General features: G+C 39.1%; 1 long non-coding RNA gene across 2 annotated transcripts in view; it reads right to left on the bottom strand.

The window, feature by feature from the left end:
- Positions 1–331: 331 nt before the first annotated feature.
- The window catches only part of LOC114686580, a 27,904-nt gene continuing 1,127 nt past the window's right edge, over positions 332–27,108 (bottom strand). Inside the window, exons 2-4 of one of the 2 annotated variants that reach the window (XR_003733591.2) lie at positions 1,741–1,866; positions 1,487–1,547; positions 332–394 (exon numbers count right to left, since the gene is read on the bottom strand). This is a non-coding gene — a long non-coding RNA (uncharacterized LOC114686580). Of the gene's footprint in view, positions 395–1,486; positions 1,548–1,740; positions 1,902–27,108 lie in introns of both variants that reach the window. The other variant, XR_003733592.2, reaches the window with a different exon arrangement.

A 27,108-nucleotide genomic window follows, 5' to 3' on the forward strand; every position in this document is an offset into this window, starting at 1 on the left:
AAGGCTTTATCACAGTGATTACATTTATAGGGTTTCTCTCCGGTATGTGTTCTTTTATGCACATTAAGACTACTGACATATGCAAAGGCTTTACCACACTGATTACATTCAAAGGTTTCTCTCCGGTGTGTGTTCTTTGATGCATTTGAAGAAGATTGAATTGTGCAAAGGTTTTATCACACTGATTACATTCATAGGGTTTCTTTCCAGTACGTGTTCTTTGATGCATTTGAAGACTTTTGTAACATGCAAAGGTTTTACCATATTGATTACATTCATAGGGATTCTCTGTAGTATGTGTTTTTTCATGCATTTGAAGAGTACTGAGGTGTCAAAAGCCTTAATACATTGAGTATATATTGAAGGTTTCTCTCCAGCTTGACTTCTTTCATGCCTGCAAGGATAATGGCACATGTAAAAGCATTTTCACATTCAAAACACAGTTTAATCTTTATATCTGTATGGATTAATTTTATAATTTGGTTCAATTGTAAAGAGGAATTAGATCTTAAGGTTTTATCACTGTATTCACACTCATGTTATTCCCCTGCATCTTTGAAGATACCTGTGATGGTAAGATCCTTTATTTCATGGCTCACATTTACAGTATCTTTTTTCTATATGAGATATTCACATATTTGAAGAGAACTGGAAAAAAATCAGAGCTTTAACACCTTTATTGCATTAATAAATTTTCCTATACTGTGAATCATATTACATTTGCTAAATGAACTAGGACAAACAGAAGTTTTTACACAGTCCTAGTACTCATAGGAATTTTCTGCAGTATGAGTATGGTGATGCATTAACAATGAACCTGGAAAACCAATTACTTGTATATTTGAATCAAATTCAACAATTATACACAATGTGGGGATTGCTACATATCTTCTAATTGTTCTGAAAGAGAGGTATGTCATGTCTTTCCATAGCCCTATGCTCATCTGACTTGTATTCAGAGTGACATATGATATACATAGTAAAAGGAAGAATAACCAATAAAAGTTTTCCACATTCAATTCACACAGTTTTTCAAACAACTGCCTTTTGATTCTTGGCTCTAACTACCCTCTCACTAAACAGCACAGTCACAACAAGTGTATGAGTTACACTAGCTTTACTGTGGACAAATTTGTTATTAGAAAGCTTTGAAGATACATTAATCCCTATTCACTGTGTATGCCTTTTGTAATATGAATTGTATGAAATAAATGGATTGACAGTTTTATAGCATAGCTTTCATAGTGCTATGATTCATATAGTGATATCAGTTAAGGCATTGTTTTCTTGACTTCTTTCTTAAAAGAATGCCTTATAAATGCAATTCACCTACCTGAAATTGAGGTATAAGGTTTTGTGAGAATTTAATAATTATCAATGTACTTTAAGCTATGCTTATTTATACTATTGCTTTTGTTTAAAACTTCCAGGACACATTATAATTTCTTCAGAGGCACATTTGTATCACCTTGGACATGAAAATTACCTTTCATATCTTCTAGAACTTTGACAATGTTCTTCAATATTATGGTCTTCCCAACTGTATCCTAAAATACAGTACCAAAAAAATGTATATCATTGAAAACTGCAAAAATATCAGTTAATATCTTCAGTGAACCTTAAATATGCCTGATTTATTCAGCTCATTCTTGTTCTTTCTCAATAAGATTACAGAAGGGCATCAATAACCAAGGAACAGTTGTCACCTTATTTTAAATCATAGAGAATATTCAGTGTTACCTATAGTAAGAAGGTTCCAATAGGTCTCCAGCATCACATCTTTGTAGAGATTCTTCTGGGAAAGATCCAGCAAAGTCCACTCTTCCAAGTGAAGTCGATATGCACATCATTATAGGTCACTCCATTCTAAAATATCCCATACATATGTACAAAGTATGATACTGAAATTGTTAATGTATACTTCATTAACAATATAATCATATAATTCTTGTGATCCCCACACTTATTTTCCTAAAATAGCCATTATACTGTAATCAGCTAATCAATTTAGAAGGAAACTTAATAGGAAGTTCACCTCTGTCATTTTTGTACCCTTTGAATGGGATATCATCTTGCAAGAGAAATACCTAATAACAAACATAGAGAGACAAGTAAATAGATCAACAGTACACAGTATACACGAGAGAAGTTTATGAACAATTATTACAAAAAAGAAAAATAAGATGGACAAACTAGGTGTATTAGCTCACACATTTAACACCAGCACTCGGAAGGCAGAGGCAGGTGCCTCTGAGTTGAAAGAAGTAGGGTAGGCAAGGAGAGAGAAAGAGATAAATAAAACAAAAGATCTTTTGAAAAAGACATGGACATTTACTACATTTTAATATCACAAAAATATACTCACACAGAGAGACACAACACACACACATAGAAAGGGGAATAGAGATTGAGAGAGAGAGAGAGAGAGAGAGAGAGAGAGAGAATTAAAATGGAATTATTCTGAAACAGAACAAAAATGCTCCTACTGGACACCAGAGGTAAACAAATAAAACTTTTGTGCCTTTATAAGTTACTTCTTTGGAGTTCTTGCTAATTAGGTTCCCCAAATTCCTCAAACATTACATTTTATTGCTATTGCTCTTGATTATCCCCAAAGACACTATATGTTTGAGTCATAGTGCATGCATGGCAAAGTCAAAGTGGTAAACAAGCAGAAGCTTTATCCATACTGACTTGTTTTTATAGTGATGGAAGGTGCTATGCAAGCTACTGGGGGAGACAAATAATCAGTCATGTCCAACTACAAACACTTCAAGCTACAATAGTAACTAGCCTGGCAAGAACTGTTTACTGGTGCAATAGCAGTACAAATATCATAGGAGTGAGCAACCACTCCCTGACTGTATCCAAGTCCCTCTCCACAAGATGAAAAAAATGCCTGGCACCATTATCAGATTAAGAACTTAAGAATAGAAAGTTCATGGGCCTTAGAGATGAATGCATTACTATTATGCTGCTAAGTGGACACAGAATTAAACTTACCATTATATCCATAGGTCAATGGGCCTCCCATCCCTCAACTTACATGCTTCTAATTGAAGTAGATTGTAATTGACATGATGAAATATATATATATCTGGCCAAGGTGTAAAGAATAAGTGACTAGGAATGCCCAGTGTTAAAGCAACATATATAGCTCAATCCCCTCCTAAGTCTCAGGGATCATTGTGAACAATGTGGCAGGAAGAGCATAAAAGGCAGAAGTGTGATCTGTTCTCCCAGACCAAATCTCTTAAGGCTTGTCCCTAGTGGTCCAACAGATCACCAGCTGAAGCCTCACTTCCTCCTGCCCTCCTGGAATTCACAGACCATCCTCTCCAACCCTCCTTCCCCCAAACCTTTGCTACAGCTCAGCCACCAACACCAGCAGGCATTTCCTATGAACACAAGCAGAGAAGACCAATAAATCAGGCAACATGCAGCTATCACACTATGGAAAAACCCAAGAGGGAACAAAAAAACTAAAGAATATAACACCCATGCAACTTAACAAACCCAGAAATCAAGACCTGGATGCCTAGATGATAGGATAAAAACATACTCAATAACAGCCAGGGAAATAAGTCTCCACCAGAATCCAGCTATCCTAGCACAGCAGGCCCTGGATATTCCAACATTGCCAAAGAACAAGAAAAAGGCCTTAACACCAACTATATGAAGACAATAGAGGTCCTTAAAGAGGAATTGAATAAATCCCTTAAAGAAAGTGAGGAAAACACAAATAAACAATTGGGGAAATGAATCAATCCTTTAAATAAAGCCAAGAAAAAGGAAACAAACAGTTGAAAGAAATGAATAATTATGGTGATATTTTATTTGTATTAAAATGTTATTTGTATGTTAATAAATAAAGTTGCCCGGGGGTCAGAACTATTAGCAAGCCATAGGAAAGCAGGGCAGTGGTGGCGTACACTTGTAATCCCAGCACTTGGTAGGCAGAGCTAGGTAAGTCTCTGTGTGTTCAGGGATACAGCCAGTATTGGATACACATGCCTTTAATCTCAATACTAATCACAGAAAGCCTGGAGGTCTATACAGACAGGCTGTGATGAGGTGGTCATGTGGTTGGGTTTACAACCAATGAGAAGGCAGAACAGAAACACTATAAAAAGACAGACACACAAGAAGTAGCTCTGGTTCTGCGAGGTAGGACCACCGCAGGAGAAGGGTAAGGTTTTAGCTCTTAGCTCTGACCTCTTGGCTTTCTTCTTTGCATTGGTTCTGTGTTCTTATTTAATAAGATGGTTGGTTACATCTACATTTAATACTGTTCAAAACCTGAAAATAGAAACAGAAGCAACAAAGAATATTGTTGGTTGTTTTTGCTATTTTGGGAGCCCACCCACCCAGCTCCCAAATAAATCACACATGGAGACTTGTTCTTACTTGTAAATGCCTGGCCTTAGCTTGCTTGTTTCTTGTCAGCTTTTCTTAACTTAAATTATCCCATCTACCATTTGCCTCTCAGCTATTACCATTCTCTTCTGCATATTTCACTTTCACCTTTATACTTCATGGGTGGCTGTCTGACTGGGTGGCTGGCCCTGGTGTCCTCCTCCTTCTCTGGCTCCTTGATCTTTTCTTCCTTCTCCCTTTTCTCCTTCTGTTTATACTCTCTGCCTGCCAGCTCCACCTTTTCTTTCTCCTGCCTTGCTATTGGCTCTTTAGCTCTTTCTTAAGCCATCAGGTATTTTAGACAGGCACAGTAACACAGCTTCACAGAGTTAAACAAATGCAGCATAAACAAAAAGTAATGCACCTTAAAAATAATATTCTCTAACATTTCCCCTTTGTTGTCTAAATAAAAAGAAAGGTTCTAACTTTAACATAGTAAACTATATACAACAAAATAGTCATCAAGTAAGAATTACAGTTATAATATTCTGTGCATTTGTAGTTAGAATATTCAGAGAAAATAGTGCATTATCTATCCTATCTCTTAGTGAATACAAACTTTCACACCTAATTTACTTTCTATCATAACTAATGAAAACTGTAACTATAACTATCTGGTATTCAACTCCATCAAAGACTCAGAAGGATGTATTATTATCTAACAACAGAGATATTTAGCTGCCTGGACAGCCACCCAAAGTTTCTCTGCAATTATTGAGGCATCCATCTTCAGCCTACAGGCACAGAATATCTGGCAAACTTTTTAGTGAAACATGAAATTTGAAGGACTGTCTGCCTTGTATTGGCAAATTTTGACAGTCATTTTCTTCTGTGTTCTGCAAAATATCCATCAGTTTCTTCTGTGAAGCAAGAATTTTGAAGGACTGTCCAGGCCTTAGCCTGGCTTGTTTCTTGTCAGCTTTTTTTTTTTTTTTTTTTTTTGACATAGGGTTTCTCTGTATAGCAGCTCTGGCATTCCTGGAACTTATTCTGTAGACCAGTGGCCTTGAACTCACAGAGATCCACATGCCTCTGCCTCCCAAGTGCTGGGATTAAAGGCATGCACCCCCTAGCCTGACTGCCAGCTTTTCTTAACTTAAATTATCCCATCTAGATTTTGCCTCTGGATTTTTATGTTTCTCTTCTATATATCCTACTTTCACTTTTACTTCGTGGCTGGTTGTGTAGCTGGGTAGCTGGCCCCTGATGTCCTATTCTTTCTCTGGCTCCTTGATCTTTTCTTGTTTCTCTCTTCTCCTTCTATTTATACTCTCTGCCTATCCTTTCTCATGCCTCACTATTGGTCATTTAGCTCTTTATTAGACCATCAGGTATTTTAGGCAGGCACAGTAACACAGTTTCACAGAGTTAAACAAATGCAGCATAAACAAAGGTAACACACCTTAAAATAATATTCTCAAACAAAAGAAAATAGAAAGTGAGGAAATTCTGGAAATGAAATGTTAGAAATGCAAATGAGAATCTTGTATAATATTAGAGGGACCAGCCTTAATATTATACATCCAGGGGCTCAGGAGAGAGAACTACTAACGGCGAGGACTATTATCAGGAATAAAATCTCAGCACACCGAGTTCTATAGTCACTTGCTTTAATTCCTCTGGCATAACATCCTTTATACACAGCTTTAGTTCTGTTCTCATGTCTAGCTCCTTTCTTGCCTGATTTCTCTATATTTATCTACTGTCCCCTCTATGTTCTATCTTAATTCCTTCATCTAGTTCTGTCCCTTCTAGGTTCTCATCTATCTAGTTCTTTCCCCTATCAGCTCCTCTCCGTCTCCTTCTCTCTCATCTGGCTCTTCCTCATCTGTTCTTCCCATCGGCTCTTCCTATCTTCCATCTCATTCTCTAGTCCTCTCTTTTAGCTCTTCATCTAGTTCTTCCCCCTCTCAGCTCGTTCCTCTCAAGTTTTACCCATCTCGTTCTTCCATTCTCTTCTCCCTTCTCTGTCCTCTGCTTTACAGTTATATATCTCCCCCAAATCACAATCCTCCCTCCACCCAGGACACTCAGCCTGAACTTCCTCAGACAGTGATTGTCCGCTATCAGGATCAAATGGAGGGTTGATAAGAATTACAAAGAGGGCACTAGTTGTTAATTACCATTTGTGACCCAAAGGGGAAGTGACTAATGAATTAACTAAAGGCTAAATATGGGTAACATCTAAGAAGAGGGATCTTACGTGCACAACTATAACCTTAAATGTGTTTGGTAAAGGATGTTAAAAATCTATAAGTTGCTAGGTCAATGGGAGAAAATAAAACTGTCTTCTTTTTTCCTGTGGCTCCTATCTGTTCAAGCTGTCTGCCGTTTACTGCAGGGTGGGGAAAAGTGTGCTCAGTCTCTAGGCAACCTGTGTACAGCTAGATGCTCTGGTGATAGCTAAAGGAGATCTGGAACTGGAGGTAAGGTTTGGGAAAAGAGGAAGTAAGGCTTAATTGGCACATCCGCCAGGCCTTCTCAAACAGGTAGCCTGGATGCTTAAGTCTGTTCTAGAGAGACAGAGGTATCTCTGATAAGGTACTTTCCTCCATCCGGTGATGGACCTGGCCAGATGCTACCAATAATGATAATTACAGCGAGGCTTGAACTGGGAGTTCTGGCTGAGCATAGCTGTTAGCACAGAAGTTTATCTAAATATTCCTAGAAGTGGTTAGTAAGTAGCTAGAGGTCTATAAAGTTAGTAAGGCTGTAAGAAAGGAGGGGTCTGAGCTAAATTGTGTAAAGCTATTACTTAATGTCTACCTGACCTAGGCGGTGTCCCTTGTGGAATTTACCTTAAGTCAGGAGACTTGCATGTGGGCTGTTATCATTGTTAGTCCACCTGGGACTAACAATGGGCGCCCACTGGGTGGTGTTTCCTGTAGTCCTTGAAAGTGGCCAAGTGAGATAATCTGATTCCAGAGAAAGCCTTTCCTGAGGCTGTTCTCCAAATACCTGGAATGTGTATGTCCAGAGAGTGATCAGTCTACACTGTTAGCCCTTCTTAGGGAAAAGTCAGTAGGGAAAACTATGAAGGCACACATGATTTTCATAACAGAAGACAGCTGATATATAACAAGCCAAGTAACACCAAAACTCCTTGGGATTTGGCTTCCTCTGGAGGAATTCCCTGATCCCTCCAGGTAGTGACTTTGCCATAACCAGCTGAGTTCTTATGATATATTCTGCGGCCCGCAGCAGAGAACTACGGAGGCAAGTTTAACCAACAGAATAGAAGAGATGAAGAAAGAATCTTGGGCATTGAAGATAAGATAGAAGAAATGGATATATCAGTCAAAGAAAATATAAAATCCCTCCCTAAATTCCTGAACAAAAAACCCAGGAAATCTAGAATATTACAAAAGAAAAATACAAGAAAAATAAAGAATAGAGACAAAAAGAAGAAACTCAGATCAAAGGCACAGAAAGTATGCTCAACAAAATAATAGAAGAAAATGTCCCTCACCTAAAAGAGAGGCCTATAAAAGTAAAAGAAGCATACAGAATATCAAATAGATTGAATCCAAAAAAGTCCCTCATCACATAATTATCTAAATGCTAAAAATATAGAACAAAGAAAGAATTTTAAAAGCTGCAAGGGAAAACACCAAGTAATACATAAAGCCAGACCTATTAGAATTACACTTGATTTCTCAATGGAGACTCTAAAAGCTAGAAGAGTCTGGACACGTGTTACAGACTCTAAGAACCACAGATGCCAATCTAGACTACTATACTCAGCAAAATTGTCAATTACCACAGATGGAGAAATAATGTATGCATGATAAATCAAATTTAAACAGTATCTATCTACAAATCTAGCCCTACAGAAGGTGCTTCATCGAAGAACATTTCAACCCCTGGAGGGTAACTACACCAATAGAAACACAGGGAATAAATAATCTCACACAAGCAAAGCCAAAAGAAGTGAAACAGGGAAATGAACACTTATCTGTCTGTCTGTCTATCTCTGTCTCTGTCTCCTTGTCTCTCTGTCTTTCTCTCTCTGTCACACACACACACAAATGAATAATCAGAACAAAAACAATATAACAGGAATCAAACAATCATTGGTCATTGGTATCTCTCAATATAAATGGTCTCAATTACCCAATAAGAAGATATATACTAACAGAATGGATATAAAAACAGAATCCATCCTTCAGATGCATTACAAGAAACACACCTCAACATCAAAAATAAACATTACTTTCTGGTAAGGGATAGGAAAAAGATATTCTAAGCGAACAGACAGGAAGCATGCTTGTCTAGCCATTTTAATATGTATCAAAAATGCTACCAACTGTAAGGATTCTGTATATGTGCAGCTCGGGTCTCATCTGGCACCTTATTACATCATCAGTGGGCGACTGCATCCCAGCCTAAAAGCCAGACGTGCACCCCATACCCTTTCTCAGTCTCTCCTCTCTCTCTCTCTCTCTCTCTCTCTCTCTCTCTCTCTCTCTCTCTTCCTCTGTCTCTCTGTCTCCCTCCCTCCTCCCGCTCTCTCCTCTCTCTCCTCTCTCTCTCTCTCTCTCTCTCTCCTCCTAATAAAGCTCTAGAAGGTACCACTGGGTTCTGTCGTGACTGTGACCTTCTGCCACCAACCAAACCAACGCCGTATACCCTTTCAGTGGTGGCATGACATCAGATAGGAAATTCTGCACACATCGGTGTCTGTGGCTGAGTGTTGTTGGAAACCTATACCAAGGACCTGCCCAGCTGCTGCCACCGCCACCACCACAGTCCTGCAACTGCCTCTGCAGCACGTCCCGCCCGCTGTGTCCAGCTGCTTCTGCCACAGCAGCTGCACAATGTGATTAGTGAATCCTCTGCCATTCGCCAAGGCTGCAGCCTGACCTATATTCTTTGTGATGTACACCACAGGGGTGGTCCTTGGCTGCATACCAGGACACATTCCATCTTGACGAAGTATAGAATATGCTGTCTGGCCCCTGGGGGGTCTTCTGGGTATGTATGCCTCAGCCCTTATCCATAACATGATGGGTAACCTGTGCTGATTCATAGATATTTCTCCTTGCCTTAGGGATGCCTGAGATTAGAGTCTGATCCCGGTTTGTTATTTTAATTTTTTATTTTTCTCTCAGTTGCAGCCATGGGACAAAGGGGCGGAAACCATTAAATCTGGCCACATGACAGCTTCACGGGAACTTTGCCAGCAAACGGGCAAATAAAAAGAGTTACTTTATCCCAAGCTTTCTGCTAAAGCTCTGAACCTTCTCCCCTCCCCATTTTCTGATGTTTTCTTTTTTCTCTGCCACGTGCAACCATTTCTGTCTGTCTTCCACTCTCCAGCAGTGGGAGGGCTCAAGTGGGTGGGCTCTGTACTGTTGTGTGGGCCCTTCTGCTGACTCTCACTTTAACACTCCTCCCACTCATTCTCAAGCTGCCGTGAAAGGCACAGATGGGTCTGGAATTGGCTAAGATCCAAGCAAATAAGTTTACAGTAGTCAGGATGGCTCTTAAGCCAGAAAATCAGCTTATAGCCTCAGGAAGTCTTCCAAAAGGATCAGTTTAGTCTGCTGCCTGGCAGATCTTCCAAAAAGCTGTCCCTAAGCCAGCAATCATCAAGGAAATAAAAATTTCAAGACACGGAGTAAAATCCATCTCTTGTTCCCCAGACCTCCTTGGACTAAAACTTAAGCATCTGGAGAACAAGGCTTCTGACACCAAAGGGGTCATCTGTGGGTGTGCCAGGGAAGAGATCAAAAAGCCTGAAAACAAGACCCTGAAAACTGTTCCTGTTTTAAGTGAGAAAATGGCCACGGGCTAGTGAGTGCCCTGCCAGGCATCAGTAACCCTTGTTGAAAGTGCTGTCTAGAAAGACAACAGGTCAGCTGATTGCCCCAGGCACCAAGACACATGAAACATCAAGCTAAAACCTCAGCAGACCTAGGCTTGGCTACAGGCTTGCAGGGAACCCAGAATGCAGCAGGAAGCAAATCCATTTCTTTCCTTCTGGACTCAGTCCTGGAGTTTGGGGATGTCATCTCTCTCATTCCTTCCTATTGTCAGGTAGGGAGGACAGCCTTACCACCTCACTAGATTTAATTGCACTTTCAGGGTTACTTAATGGGAAAAGATTTCCAGCTAAGATAGGAGCTTCCATGTGCCTCTCACTCCAGACTTACCTGCCTGTGCTTACAGGTTCCTGATCTTTGTCTTGTCCCTAATTCCAAAGAAATAAGTTCTCATGCACCACAAGCTTTTCTCTTCCCAGTTCCCTGTTCTAACTCACTGTTCAGCTAATGGTAAAGGACCACCACAGAACCACAGTCCAGAGATCATCAAGTAAGAAACTGTAACAGCTAAAAGGTATTTACACCCCAGACGAAAAAGGACTCTGGGCTCTACAAAAACAGACTTTTAAATAAAATCTATTATGTGAAATGCTTTTAACAATTTGATCACCTGTCTCCTGGATGCCAAACTAGTAAAGGAAACAACTGCCTTAAAATAATCTGTCTCTGATAAAGCTTAACATGTTCCAGTCTCTCTGTCTCTCCATTAACACTAACCATATAAGCAGAGTACTAAACACCACATATGGTCACTAATCTTTCTCATGGTTGCTTCTTAACATGTTTCAAACTTTTCCCAAGCTCCAGAAACAGCTTAAATCCATCAGGACAGGTCGGACCTACTTCAGGCTTTTCCTGTCTCACCAGCATCCTGTCAGATACAAAAGAGCCAGAGTGCCAAGCCAAAAAAGGTGCATGGCTCTGTGGTGGTAATCTAATTGTACTGAAATGTGATTTTGATTGTATGTTAATAAATAAAGTTGCCAGGGGTCAGAGCTATTAGAGCCATAGCAAGAGTGTGTGGCGGTGTGGCATACGCCTTTAATCCCATAGATCTCTGTTGTTCAGGGATACAGCAGCATTGGAGACATATACCTTTAAGACCTAGGGGGCTGTACATTCAGACAGTGACGAGGCAGTCACGGTGTTTGGGTTTACAACCAATGAGAAGGTAGAACAAAATACTATAATAGACGAACAGACAGGAAATAGGTCTCTTTCGGGAAGCTGGGACACCACAGGCGAAGGGTGAGATTTTAGCTCTGACCTCCGGCTTCTCATTTACATTGTTTCTGTGTTTTCTTATTTAATAAGACGGTTGGTTGCATCAATATGGCTCCAGGACAGACAGCTCATCATCCAACAACACTTGTCTACCTTGGAAGACCCCAACCCCCACCTTCTATTCCCCCCAAGAGCCAACAATGTCCACCAGTCAGCTAGAAGCAGTTTTTGAGAGAAACAACTCCCCTATTTCATTCCTATTTACTTTTTTTTTTTTTTTATAATAAGCAAAAGTCTGGAATGTAAGGATTCTGTAGATGTGCAGCTCGGGTCTTGTCTGGCACCTTATTACATCATCATCAGACAACTGCATCCCAGCCTAAAAGCCGGACCGTGCACCCCCATGCGTTCTCTCAGTCTCTCTCTCCATGCCCTTTCTCTGCAGTTTCTTGTTCCTTCTCTCTCTCTCTCTCTCTCTCTCTCTCTCTCTCTCTCTCTCTCTCTCTCTCTCTTTCTCTCCTAATAAGCTCTAAAAGGTACCCCTGGGTTCTGTCGTGACTGTGACCTTTCCACACCGACCAAACCAGCACTGCTGTAGTATCCAGAGCCAGCCAAACCAGTGTCATATAACCTTTCACCACCCTCTCAAGTCCCTCATACACCCTCAAAGCAGTCTAAATCCAGAATTGTATTTTACTCTTAGTTCTGGGAGTGTGTTTCCACAATGATGTCTAGGTATATACTTTTTGCTAAAAATATATATAATATAAGTATACTATATACTATGAATGAAATTTACTATTACTTTTTTTTTATTTTGCTTACATTTTATCAATAAAAATCACAGAGTAGCAACAAAATATACAATCTGGAAAAGTACTTTAAGTTTAAAAAGAAAGAAAAAATTGGCATTAATATATCATATGTACATCATATAAACTGTAATTCTCTTATGTAATATAAAATATGACTAAAAAATGTTAATTACAACAGATTAGATTTGATGAGCAACAGTGAGAAGCAAGATGTTGTAACAAATGTGATGCACACAGAAAGAAACAATATTGCCTTTCAACTAACACACAGAAATTGAACCCATTCTCCTAAAAAATGTTTAGGTATCTATGCAATGACTGATAGAACAATGTTATTAGAGAGGACAATAATAGTAAAATTATGTTATAAGTAATAATTTTTAAAACCTTAAGGTCTAATGACCTTAAGGATATTTGTATGTACACATGATCACCAGGACATTATACATGAGTACACAAATAGTAAAACTCAGAAGCAATCTACGTGGTTGCATATAGTAGAACTGGATGAAAGTTATGCTGAACTGCATTAAGACCTAGAATGGCAGGCAAACCTATGTATGCCTAATGTATAAGGATAGACATGCAAGATCATCTAAGTTAGATCCTTAGACACATATGCAAATTAGCCCTCACAAATAAAAGTAATAAAACATATGAAGGCTAAGGAGTTGCCTCAGACAATAAAGGCTGTTGCAACCAAGGCTAAAGACTAGTTTGATTCACAAGACCCATATGTTAGAAGAAAACAAATTCCCTCTGGCCTTCACAAAAGCACTGTGGAATCTGTGTGTGCAAACAGTAGAATATTGAAAACATGTGATTAACTTAACAAGATAGTAGTGCTGTGGGATATCTTCTTGGAAACTGTGAATATGTGTTGCTCTGATTGGTTGATAAATAAAGCTGTTTGGCCAATAGCAAAGAAGAATAAGGTTAGGTAGTACATTCAAACTGAAGAGACAGAGGAAGAAAGGGAAGTCAGGAGAGACACTGAAAGCCACCACCAGAAGAAGCAAAATGTGAAAGTACCAGTAAGCCACAAAGCCACATTGTGAGACATAGAATAACAGGAATGGTTGAATTAGGTTATAAGATCTAGTTAATAATGTGTCTGAGCCATAGGTCATACAGTTTGTAATTAATATAAGCCTCTGGGTGATTATTTTAATAAGCAGATGTGGGACTGCAGGGCTGGGTGGGATCAGAGAAACTTCCAACTACAAAATAGTGTGCTTTTATACTTTTATTCCCCTAATGAAAGGGTACTTTCTGGGATGCTATAGGCATTACTCCTGGCTAACATTTGCTCCATTAATTTACACTCAATCATTCCTACTAAGTCTATTAACATAAATGGCTCTTCTAAATCTTAGTCTCTAAGACTTCTCAGCCCACTTAAGTTCCAAAATTCAACTTGCCCTCTAGCAACAAAAACCAGTCATATTAATGAACTCCTAGACATTTTCACTTCTCATTATTTCTAATCTTTAATTTTTTCTTTTTCTTTTGCATGTGTATTCCTATGAAGGTACACATGTCTATATGGGTATAATGTTCATAAGGGTGCAAGAGGACAATTTTGGGTGTTATTTCTCTGGTGTCATCCTGAGATTGATTTAGGAATAAAGATCAAAGTGTATGATACCTGGAGCAGATCATACCTACATCCAAAGCATCTTTCTCTGTTTTATACCTCTGAACAAATTCAGCAAGCTTGGTTAAAAGCCAAACTTAAGAAAAGGCAAAAATACTACCTGCATTCATAAGCAAATATTGTAAATCTTGGGAAGAGTATCAAGTTATTTGAAAAGAGTAATGCTAAAAGATAAACTAATTGTGAGGGTTATTTATTTATTTAGTTTGTGTGTTACATTATTTGATTTTATTTTCACTACATAACCTAGGCTAGCTCTTAACTCATGGTCCTTGTCCTGTTTGGCTTTTCCTAAACATGACATAAGGATTATTTGGGAAGAGGAACTTCAATTATAGGGTGTTTCCTTGATTATGAAGGGCGGTCCAGCCCACTGTGGAGCTGTACTATTCCTGGGCAACTGGTACAGCAGTGTGTAGGAAAGCAAACATAATTTTTAGATGCCTGTTTCTTTCTAATGAGAGAGAGAAAGAGAGACAGTGAAAAATGGGGTGTAGACTTGGATGGGAGGGGAAGATCAGGGAGGAACTGGGGACAGGGGAATTATAATCAACTGCATGAAAAATCTATTTCAATAGAAAAAGTAAAGAAAAGAATAAAGAAAGACAACTGAAGAAGCCAAGAAGAACAAGCCAATAAGCAGTATTCCTACAGGGTCTTTATTTCAGTTCCTGTCTCTAGGCTTCTGCCTTGAGTTCCTGATTGACTTTCCTGCATGGTGGACTGTGAACTGAACCTGTAAGCCAAATAAACCCTTTCCTTTCCAAGAACTAAGTGAACTCAGTGATTCTAAAAGCATCCCATGAAGTGAAGAAGAGGAAACAAAGAGGCAGGAGCACAGAAGGGGCGGGGAAAAGGGACAGATTTGGTCAAGATACAATATACTCATGTATGAAATCCTAAACTAATAAAGGGTGGCTAATGTATGGCTAACAAACCAAAACAGTTAAATAACCCTGAATTTTTCAACATGATTTTGGTCAATTGTGAGCCTAGGTAGAAAATAAGCAACTGTAACCTGAAACATCACCCTAGCACCTATAAATTAAATGAATGCTTCTTAAACGCAAAAAACAGTTTGTTTGTATTTTAAAGCTGCACAGGAAAGTACTGGTAAGCTGACAGTGTACTGATTGTTGAGAAGTGAGCATTATTATAAAATTATTATTATTCAAAACAGGAGTTGAAAACCATAAACTCATGACAGTAAGAATGTTGACACCAGTTCTTAAAATATTTCATATTCCTTCAAAAGAAACCTTTTTACAGCCTCTAACATTCATTCAAATGTAGCCTAATTCCTTTATCTCTAAGGACAGGTCTAACTGTTGAAATCAGTGAACTCAATGAAAATATTGTGTGAAATAGAAGGCAACTAGGTTTACCATTTTCAAGTGAAAATCAGAAATGACTAAAAAGATAGTAACTTATCTGCCAAGTGGCTTTGCAACATAAATCAGTCTCCAAGACTTTTAAACACTGAGTCATTACTGAATGAGAAGTGTCAGGGACAAAGGATAGAATCTCTAGTTAACAGACCCCCAATAAGACAGGGAACTAGATCAGCTTACAGTCAGGTTGACCCTCTCACCCTGTAAACATCCTATACAAACATCCTGTTAGCTTGCCCCACCTTATGCAGATGACAGCTTCTTGCTCCCCCCACCCTGCGGAACTATATAAACCTTTGTGGAAGAGAAATAAAGTGGCACCTTGATCAGAATCCAGACTTGGTGTCTTTTCCTTTGTATCTCCTGTCCCTACATTCCCTCCTTAGGGTGGTCAAGAACCTGTTGAAGCCCTGCAGGCGCGGCAGAGAAGAGCTTTCAATTGTGTTTGTTTACTTTCAAAAGTCAATTTATTGTGAAAATGTGCAAAATCAATGTTTGCTCATGTAGTATGGCATTTTCATTTTTATTCTTATTCAAAGGGACTCACAGTTAACATTAGTCACTTCAGGAATAAAATCCAAACAAGATAAACCACTGGTTAAAATTAAAATAGTGATTCTCAAGAAATGAACATTATAGAGCACAATTATGTCAATATTTTTATGGATAGACAATTTACAGAGAGAGGAGAGAGGAGAGAGGGAAGAGGCTAACCCTAACCCTAACCCTAACCCTAACCCTGAGGAGAGAGGAGAGAGACAATCTCTGATTACCAGAAGCCTGTAGTGTAGTATTTAAACCACACATGAAAATCAAAAATTGCTCTTAATGCACTCTAGTAGGAGCTTGGGATGTAGCTCACCTAGTTGGTGGAGTGTTTGCCCTGTGATCATGTTACCAACAACACGTGTAACAGCTGTGGTAGTGGTGCACATTTGTAATCCCAGCACTTCTTGAGACAGAGAAAGAAAGATCAGAAGTTCAAGAATTCAAATGAGATGAAGGTCAATCTGGGCTACCTGAGAGCCTGTCTCAAAAAACTAAACTAAACAAACAATAGCAATATTGTCAGACTGGGGGATAGAAGGCAAAGGCTCAGCAATTAAAAGTACTGGTTACTTTTCTCAGGGACCTGGGTTTGATTTCCAGCATCCACATAGAAACTCACAACTGTCTTTAATTCCAGTTGCGGGAATCTGACATCCACTTTTGGCCTCCATAGGTACAGAAATGCAAGTGCTACACAGACATACATATAGGCAGAATACAAGCATAGAAAAACTTTAAACTAAAAGTTTCTACCTTCTAGTATGAAATTTCCTAAGGAAAAAAAGTATGGCAGAAGTGGCTATATAATGGTTTCGGCTATAAACATAATGAGGCAATAGTATAAAAACAAGCACCAAGATTGCATATGTAGTTTCACTCGGCTGAATTACAGACAAGAGCACCCTTGGATTCTGACTATGCTTAATCTCTTGTCACCTCATTCTCAACCCCTGACCCCTAAATTCACAACAAACACCAAGCTTATCCTAAAAGGCAAGATGGCTAAGCAGGAATTATGCGTTGACAAAGCAAGGCACTGAATGTCCCTATAAGGAACACGATCTGTTCTCAGAGGCCTAGAAGAACATATTCTGGGACTGCAGGAAAACTTTATTCCTTAATTTGTTTGGACCTTCCTGGTACATTGTTACTGTTATAGAGAAATAATAATAGTGACATTTAAACACACATGTCTCCATACTTTCATAGGACTGAAAATGTATCCAGAATTTAGGTAATCTGAACTCAAAATCCTAACTCCCAACTGAAGAATAGGGAATGTCTATCCCAATGATTGCCTACCTGTAAGCAAGAGCTATGTTTGTTAGCAGAATTCACATTTGCTGCATTATACAATCATTAATTCAGCCATATATTATGAGAGAAAATAACTGGAAGATAAGTGATATTTTACTGGGCACACACTTGAAATCTCAGCTCTTGGAAGTGAGACCAGCCTGGTCTACATAGATGAATTATGGAAAGCTACCCAGAAAATCTAGCTCAAATATTTGATTAATTCACTAATTCAAATTTTAAAGACAGGGCAAATGCAATTATCTAAAACATTTTTAGAGTTTGTGACAAAAAGAAAGACACTTCCTTATAACACAGTCTCAATACTACCCACAAGGAAAGCATGAGTCTTTGTTCAAAGATAGAATACATGAAATAAAAAAGCCTTAAAACCTAAGAAATTGGGCTGGAGAGACAGCTCAGCGGTTAAGAGTACTGGCTGCTCTTCCAAAAGTCCTGAGTTCAATACCCAGCAACTGCATGGTGGCTCACAACCATCTGTAATGAGATCTGGTGCCCTCTTCTGCCCTTCAGGCAACACACAGCCAGAACACTGCATACATTAATAAATAAATAAATCTTTAAAAAAAAAACTAAGAAATTAAGTCATATAACACTACAATTATCCTACTATGAGAAAACCCACAGATGAAGTAAAAACCAATATGAAAGATTTATTGCCCGACCTTTAATCCCAGCACTCAGGAGGCAGAGCCAGGCAGATCTCTGTGAGTTCGAGGCCAGCCTGAGCTACCAAGTGAGTTTCAGGAAAGGTGCAAGCTACACAGAGAAACCCTGTTTTGAAAAACCAAAAAAAAAAAAAAAAAAAAGATTTATTAAGCAAAGGGCTTGGTCTATTTACTGAAATCATATCAAAGAAAAAGATTTTCACATATCAAGAAGTATTCTAAGGAAGGGAATAGTTCAATAATAGAGCAACTGCCTAGCATGAGCCATGCCTAGATTTCACTCCAAGATGAAAATTATCCAGAATAATGGGGATCTAAGATATGCAAAAAAATCATAATTGTAAAGGAAGTAAGCTTTTTAAAAGGAAAGCTGAGCAATAATGATTATTTAGAACTAATTTGTGTATACATGGGTCCAAAATGACAAAAAGCAAACAAATCAAACGATTTGAATGAAAAACAAATTATTCTTCAACTCTGAAGCAAAACTTATGCAGTATGAAAAATGAGCAACATTTTTCATATTTTACATGTTTAAATCATGAGCTGGACAGTGGTTTGTGTGGGGCTAAGAGCATCAAGACAAGGTCATCCTCAGGTGAGTAAGGAATTCAAAGCCACCTTGGCCTACTAATGACCAGATCACAAAATAAGTAAGTCTGGCCAAAAATTTTTAGCCCATATGTGTTTTTTACTTTTTCAAAGTACAACTAACATTGACATTTAGTGATCATGTAAAAAAGATCTCAACCAGGTGTGTTGGCAATACTTTAATCCCATTGCTCTGGAGTCAGAAACAAGAAGACCTCTGAGTTAGCCTGCTCTACTCAAAAATGCCAGGCTCACTAAGGATACATATTGAGACTATTTCAAAGAAACTAAAATAAAAGCCAGACTGCTGGTGTAAACCTTAATTCCAGCACTTGGGAGTCAGATGCAGAAGGGGCTGTCTGTGAGTTCAAGGATAGCCTGGTCTACATGCAACTTCCAGGACAGCCAAAACTACATATAAAGAATGTCTCAAAAAGCCAAACTGAATCAAAACAAGGTCTACTTTTATTACACCAAAATATTAAAGAACTTTAATACTTTAAAATTTCAGTGTCTCCAACAGTCACAGCCTTTTATGGTACTGATAAAGATTAAAATGAATCTTCAAAATTACTAATATTAAATGCAAAAATGTTTTATGCATCCTTTCCTAATAGTAGTCAAGTCAAGTATTCCAAGTATCATACTTTGCAAATATTTATTTTATGGCTACCAGAAAAAAACTAGTTCTATGAGGTCAGAACTTTTCAGAACATGCTGTTATGGCATACAAATAAAAATTAACAAATTGCAGAAAAAATTCCAGTCCTGTATAAATTTATTCAACACACATATCCTAAGTGTTATTTAAATACTAATACTGTTTCTGAAAGTTTTTTGTAGGTATATATGTGTTTGTGTGTGTGTGTGTGTGTGTGTGTATTGATGTGATGTGTGTATATCTGTATGTATGTATGTGTGTGTGTGTGGCTTATGTGATGTGTTTCTATTTGTGTTTGTGTGTGTGTTTTTATGTTTGTGCATACATTTGTGTGTATGTTTGTATTTGTTTGTGTGTGTCTTTTTGATTGAGTAGTGCCTGTGAATTTGTTGTGGGCAGTGTTTGTGTGGGTTGTGGTTTATGTTTGTGTGTGCATTTATATATGTGTGTGAGGAGACAGGGAGATGTATGTGTGATGTGTCTCTGTGATGTGTGAGAACACATAAATGCTAGACCTCATTATGCAGTGGGCCAACAGACAACTTTCAGGACTTGTTTCTCTCTACCATGAGTTTCCAGGAACAAGCTTATTACCCTTGTATAGCAATGTCCTTTGATCTGATGAGTCATCTCAAGATCTCACAAAAATACATGTAAATAAACTTTTTTAAAATAATCATACTGTCATGTGTGATTGCTTGGTCAAACATACAAGAACTAACTTAGATTTACTATTGAACCATCTTAGGTCAACTTCATGAGTGAGAAGATTTTAGTGCTTAAAATAATTTTATCTAAAGCAACAGTGGGCTACAATTACCAAAAATTCACTATATCCACTGGTCTATTGCAGTTGCTAACACCAGTTTTGAAACTTCTCTAGTTGCTAAACATTAACTAGATACCTTTAACATAGGACAAAGTGTTGGCCAATTTACCATGACATACAAATTAAAATACCATCCATTGGTATAGGCAAGGATGACAGGGAAGTCCTTAAACTTTAAAAAATACAGAATACATTGTAACTAGCAAAGAACCCCTCTACTGTGAGATTCCATGTGATGCCAAGTAGAGAGTTCTTCCTTCTGTGAAAGTCTCTAGAGCTACAAAATTACAAATAACCAACATTAAATCATTTTTATTCAAAATTCCATTTCCTAGGATCCATAAACCTAACAGCTATGATTCACAGTAACTCAAATGATGTTGAGTAAGGTGGAGTAAGCTCTTCTTGCATTCCTGACAAGCAGCCAAATTTGTTACCATTACTCCACACTTGGAATATTTGTTTTTAAATCCCCCATATCATCCCCCGAATATTGTGTGAAATGGCACAATGGATGTGACCAAATGCCCTCATGCTCTGTAGACTCTGTTATATAGCTCTCATTGGCTGAACCACTTTTCATTTCTAACTCTACAAGAAGCAGTAAACCTAGCTCTTCTGATCTAACACATGTCATATAACCCCAGCACTCAGAAGCTAGGAAGAAACCTGCCATGAATCCAGTGGCCTCCTGGGCTAGATAACAAAACAACAAACAAAACAATTCCATTCATGATAGTAAGGCAGGCCTAAGAATTTCAAGTCCTTTGCAGCAAGAAAAATCACATTTGAGGTTACCACTTTTGTTTCCAACTTTCTTCTCTTTTGCTATGATTAAATTCTCTAACCAAAAGGAACTGTGGTAATGAACAGGTTTACTTGATTGATATCCCTAGGTCACAGTCCATCTTTTCGGGAGCTTAGGATACAAACTCAAGCTAATAAATGAAGGCAAAACATGAGGGGACATTGCTTCCTAGCTTATTCTCTTGGCCATGCTAAGCTACCTCTCTCATTCCAGCCCAGACCCACTTGCTTAGAGATATTGCCAACTTAGTCAAAGAGACTTCAAACATCAATCATAATCAAACATAATCCCTTGAGATATAGCAATCAGATATTCTGATCTAGGCACATTCTCAACTGATGTTCCCTCAGATGATTCTAGGCCATGACATGTTGACAGCTGAAGCTAATAAGGAAAAAGAGACAATAATATACAACAAGATTCTCTAAAGATCCAAAGCCAAATGTGTTAATCATATCCAATCACTGAAGCAGCTAAAACCCAAACATAAAGACAGCAACAACTGGAAAACACAGATATGCTGTTGAAATGGGGCAGAGGCAACTCTCTAAGATCAAGAGAGAGGGCAGATCTTCTGTGAGTTCGAGGCTAGCCTGGGGTTACAGAGTGAGTTCCAGGAAAGCTGCAAAGCTACACAGAGAAACCCTGCTTGAAAAACCAAAAAAAGAAAAGAAAGAAAGAGAGAGAAAGAAAGAAAAGAAGACAGACAGACAGACGAAAGAAGGAAGAAAGAAAGAAGGAAGGAAAGAAAGAAAGAAAGAAGGAAGGAAGGAAAGAAAGAAAGAAAGAAAGAAAGAAAGAAAGAAAGAAAGAAAGAAGAAAGAAAGAGAAAAAGAAAATGAGTTGTGTGAGGGTGCTCCACCAAATTCAGAGAGATTCATTTGAAGCCTTCTGAGGTTTCAACTTTGTAGAAAATAGTTTTGGCTACTAAAAGGATTTCATTCTCTTACAATAAAGAAAAGGATGTCAGTTAAGATCACTTAGACAACATTTTGTTTCCAATAATTGAAGGTTGCCTGTAAGTCTGCATTCGAGTGAGGAAATGAAAACTTTTTAAAACAAAATGCAAGAAAACAGACTTTTAAAGAATCAGTGTTCACCTAAAGCAACTTGGTTTGCTCTAATTGCTTTATAAGTCAAAAAGCACTTTGAAAACAAGTGTATTGCTATTTTTTTGCATGTGTTTGTGCATGAGAGAGTGTTTGCAGGATCTGGAATAGTAGATAGTTATGAGCCTCTCAACTCGAGTGTTGGTATCTGAACTCAGGTCATCACCAAAAAGAATATGTGCTGAGCCACCTGCCAAGACATTTTATCCAATAAACCAAAAGTCTTTCACAGATTGATAACAATAAGAACAACAAAACCTCAATAAATAAAGAAGCAAATAAGTAATCCTTGGGGAACATGCTGCATCAAAATTAAGATGTTGTTTATGGTAAATTTGCAGCATAAAATGAATACAATCCAACAACAGTGCCCAACAATTTATAAGAGGAAAGCTGATTACAAAGCTACATTCACAGTGGAGGCACTCAGAATGATGAATTCCTTGGAATTATGTAAAATAGTACACATATTGACATAACATGACTTCTATACCTTATCACAAAACTACAACAATCAAGGATGTGTACAATATTGATAAAAGAATAAAGGGGATAGAGAGAAGAAGCCAAGAACAAAGGAAGGAAAATATAGTCAACTATTAATCAAAAGACCAAAGGAAACTTAGCCAGGAAAAGTGTGATCTTGCCCAATGTTTACCCAACTACCCATGATTCTATGTGTACAGAAATTAAATAAACACAGACTTCAACAACTTTCACAAAATTAACTCCAAGTGACCCTTAAACTGTTATTTCTGATCCACTAGCTACTGATATTTCTTCCAAAGACAGAAGCAAACAGAGGTGATCTCCTGCTATAGCTCTGCAGCCCCTTATGCCTCCTTGTGTTTTCAGGTAAACCCAGCCCCACCGATGCCCAATCCCAAAACAACATAGAAGAATAATTTAAAATCTGCCTCCTGTCACACGGATTATGGCACAAGATGTGGATTCTGCCCTATCCACCCACACAACACCATGCACACCTGAGAAACCTCTGCAGCTCAGAAACTCCTGTTTTCCCCTGAAACTAAACTTCACTGAATCACACCACTGTGGCTGGTGGTAGCAGAAAATTAGAAACATCTAAATCATCTATTGCTGAAAGGCAATCCACATCACCATCACCATATTTCTATCAGTTTCTAAACTGTTTGAAACACTTCTAAGACAAACCTGAAAAGAGGAATGCAATATTCAGAACTTCTAGAAAAAACCACAGTTTTCCAATCTGTCTTCCCATTGCACACCAAAAGCATGCCTGTGTGCTCACACTGGACAATGATATCACAGGCATCACATCCCTACAATGCCAGGACTGGAGAGTCTCCCCCTCCCCAGGAAATTCATACACAGTGAGGCTCAGAGAACAAGGATGACTGGCCAGGTCACCACATGGATGAACAGAACCACAGTCTGGCTCATAGTCCATCAATCCCAGTAGAAAGAACAGCTTAGCAGATCTACTCTGAACACCCTATACTCACCATGGTATAGTTTGTGGTCTTCGTTACAATGCACTACAGCAGAATCTCAGGAGAATCCTGGAAAGAACCTGAAAGCTACTGCAACTAGTACTCCTCATTGCTAGCCTTCCAGAGTCCATCATTGGCTAGGGCTACCCAGCTGGCTATAGCAGACCAAGGGGAGAATCCTCAGAATATAGCAGCTCCCTACTGGTGATCAGAGATCAAATGACTCAGACAGAATAGTCCTTCCAGCTCTGCCCTCCCAGCCCATAGAATGGGGCCTAGTCTAAAATTTGTATTTTAGGAGGCATTTCTTCTACTCTCGTAGACCACATGCTGTTCCTCGTCCAAAGCACAGGGTCCTTTGTGTGCACATTCCATTACACAGTCAATGTGCAGTACAGCAAACCCATTGCCTTGTAGCTGAGAGTCTGGCAGCCAAATACAGTACGTCACATATACACACAGTAACTTACCGTGTGACTGATATGAAAGAAAGAAAAACAGGCCCACAAATTAGACAACAATGAGGGGTGATGGCAGGCCTTGGAGACAGGAAAGAGAATGTAGATATGATGGAGTTATAATCTCAAAAATTATTTTGAAGAGTTGAAACAGGCTTTATGGCCATGTGCTCCAGAGACTAGGGATTTGGTTTTTTGTTTGTTTGTTTGTTTGTTGTTGTTGTTGTTGTTTCGAGACAGAGTTTCTCTGTGTAGCTTTGTGCCTTTTCTGGAACTCCCTCTGTAGTCCAGGCTGGCCTCAAACTCACAGAGATCCACCTGCCTCTGCCTCCAAGTGCTGGGATTAAAGGCGTGCGGCACCGCCACCACCCGGCGAGACTTGGGATTTGTATTAGCCCACATCAAAGATATCTCAAAACCTTTTATCTTAGGGTGTACATCTAAAAGCAGAAAAATAGCAGTGTTGTTAGGCAGGGCCACAACATTTTACCCAGAACTATTTTGGTTGAAATACTGTAACCATAGCAATTTGGTTTCATAATAATCAGATTCTTGATTGCCCTGATCTGTGGACCCCAAGAAACGGCTAATCAGGATATTTATGGAGCATCTAAAATTGATCACCTAATTCCACTTTGCTAATCTCAACTACTGATGAAGTAGCAAAGCTCTCAACCACAGTCCTGCTTCTCCTTTTCTGCAGTGTGACTCTACCAGCTTCAAAGTTTGTCTATGAGCTCAATTCTTGCACAGGTCCCTCTTCATTTATAAGTCCCCACTAAAAGCCAGAGAGACTGGAGATCTCTCATTAACTGGTCTATTTTTCCTTCTCACTGACCAGTCAAGGCCCAGACTGGAAGGACTTATGACACTATCTACCCAGCACTGGGCAGCAGAGGCAGGATTAGGTATTCAAAGCAATTCTCAACTACATAGCATGAAGGAAGCCTCAATTACATAGCATGAGGAAGTGATATTACAAGCTCATAGTCTCCCATGCCAGGAAGGCAGAGCCTCCCCCTCCCCAGGGAATCCACACTCAACACAGCTCAGAGGCCAAGGGTCACCACAAGGACCAAGAGAACCTCAGTCTGGCTCATGGTCCATCCCAGTCCAAGCAGCTCTGACAGCTTAGTCAACCTGCCTTTCCTGGTCTGGGGACAGTGGCCCCCACACTCACCATGGCATGGGTTGTGGTCTTCCTTACAGCTCCCTACAGCAGACCAAGGGGAGAATCCTGGAAAGAGTCTACAAACTACCTCCTACTGGTATTCCTGATTGCTAAGCCTTCCCAGAGTCCCTCATTAGCCAGGACCACCCAGCTGGGCTTCAGGACATTAGCAGTTACTCTACTGGGTGAGCAGAGATCAAATGACTCAGAGAGCAAAAACCCTCCCAGGTTTGTCCTGCCACACTATGATCAGACAGGACCCTAATCTGGGAATTTTGTAGTTTAGTAAAATCTTACATTCTCCCAGAGCATTTCCTGTTCCTCTTCTAAGGCTCAGGGTTCTATGTGTGCACATGCTGTTACACATTCAATGTCACAGCAGAAAAGCTTTCACCCTCTTTCTAATCCAACCCTCTCTGTGCTGTGACTACACCTGCTTTACAGTTGGTCAGTGAACTCATTTTTACACAGGTCCCACTTCATTTGTAAATTCACAATAAAATCTATCCAAGTTCACTGGTCTATTTTTCCTTCCCACAGACCAGTCGAGGCCTAGCCTAGAAGGTGTTGAGGACTGTCTTTCTAGTACTGGGCAGCACAGGCAGGATTTGGTGTTCAAAGCATTCCTCAATCAGACAGTGTGAGGCAAGCCTGAGCTACAGAAGGCATTGATCTAAACCAGTGGTTCTCAAACTTCCTAATGCTGTGACCTTTTATTTTCTATTTATTTATTTATTTATTTATTTATTTATTTATTTATTTACTTACTTTGGTTTTTCAAGACAGGGTTTCTCTGTGTAGCTTTGTGCCTTTCCAGGAACTCACTCTGTAGCCCAGGCTGGCCTCAAACTCACAAAGATCCACCTGGCTCTGCCTCCCGTGTGGGGATTAAAGGCGTGAGCCACTGCCACCCAGCTTCTGTGACCTTTTAATATAGTTCCTCATGATGTGGTGACCCACCACCACTATAAAATTATTTTTACTGTTACTTCACAACTATATTTTTGCTACTCTTACGAATTATAAATAAAATATCTGCTCTTTCCAATAGTCTTAGGCCAGTACTGTGATAGGGTCATTTGATCCCATAAAGGGAGCCGTGACCACCAAGGTTGAGAAGCACTGCTTTAAACTGACATGAATAAATATATAAATAAACAGCCCTTAAGAAAAAAAATGGAATGAAATTCTTAAACTGGGAAACATTGAAAAACAAAAAAAATAGCAGTAATGCATTTAAAGAAAACAAATTTTTAAAATGATACCAAAATTAATGTTTAAAATGATAAAAATAATTGGAAGAACATTTAGCTATACTGACTTTGAAATGGAGTAGGCATTCCCTGGTAGAGAGAATGCCATTAATAAGACACTGCATGACTTTGTACTGTAAAATATTAGCCATTGAGTGCTGTACGATAACACATGGAGTTACAACCAATGGCCTGTGTCTCAAACCTCTCAGCTGTCTTAACCGTGTCAACTAGGATTGCACATATCTGCATAGGAGAGTTTGCTAATTGGAAACTGAATGCTTAGTAGTTAAGCTATCCTCCCTATTGTACACCCACCAATTCTGTCTGTCTTCATTCACATAGAAGGAATTAATACATGCAGGGAAATTACACAGAAAGTCACTCAACATGCCTCATCAGTTCTTTGTAATGGAGACCTCTGCAGCTCAGTGTCTTCAACTTCAGTCTGTGATCTAGCTTTTGTCTAGTCTGTTTCCCCCTGCAGTGTACACAGTACACTGTTCCTCCTCTTCTGGTCTGAAAGGAGAAGCCATGCTCCACACACAAATCCTTTCCCTATTCTGCAAATGGACAGTCTACTATATGACTCAAACTGGCAAATTTAGAACTCCCTCGTGCTGTAGACATGTAATCCAAGATTTAGGGTGGTTAGTCAGGAGGATAACAAGGGCAATGCCCTTTGGGGCTACAGACAGGGTTCAAGTTCACCTCAGTCAACATAGAAGACCTTGACTCAAAACTGCTTTTCAAAAAGACTGGAGATGCTGTTGTTCTGGAATTAATATACCTTTATGGCACACCAGGACTTAATGTTGGTTTTGACCCTGTAGTGGTCCCTTGAGCAGCATTTAGATGCCAGTTTTTTAATGGAGGAATGGGCCTTTCTGC

The sequence above is a fragment of the Peromyscus leucopus genome, unplaced genomic scaffold (genome assembly GCF_004664715.2).
Source record: "Peromyscus leucopus breed LL Stock unplaced genomic scaffold, UCI_PerLeu_2.1 scaffold_1160, whole genome shotgun sequence".
Taxonomy (NCBI): domain Eukaryota; kingdom Metazoa; phylum Chordata; class Mammalia; order Rodentia; family Cricetidae; genus Peromyscus; species Peromyscus leucopus.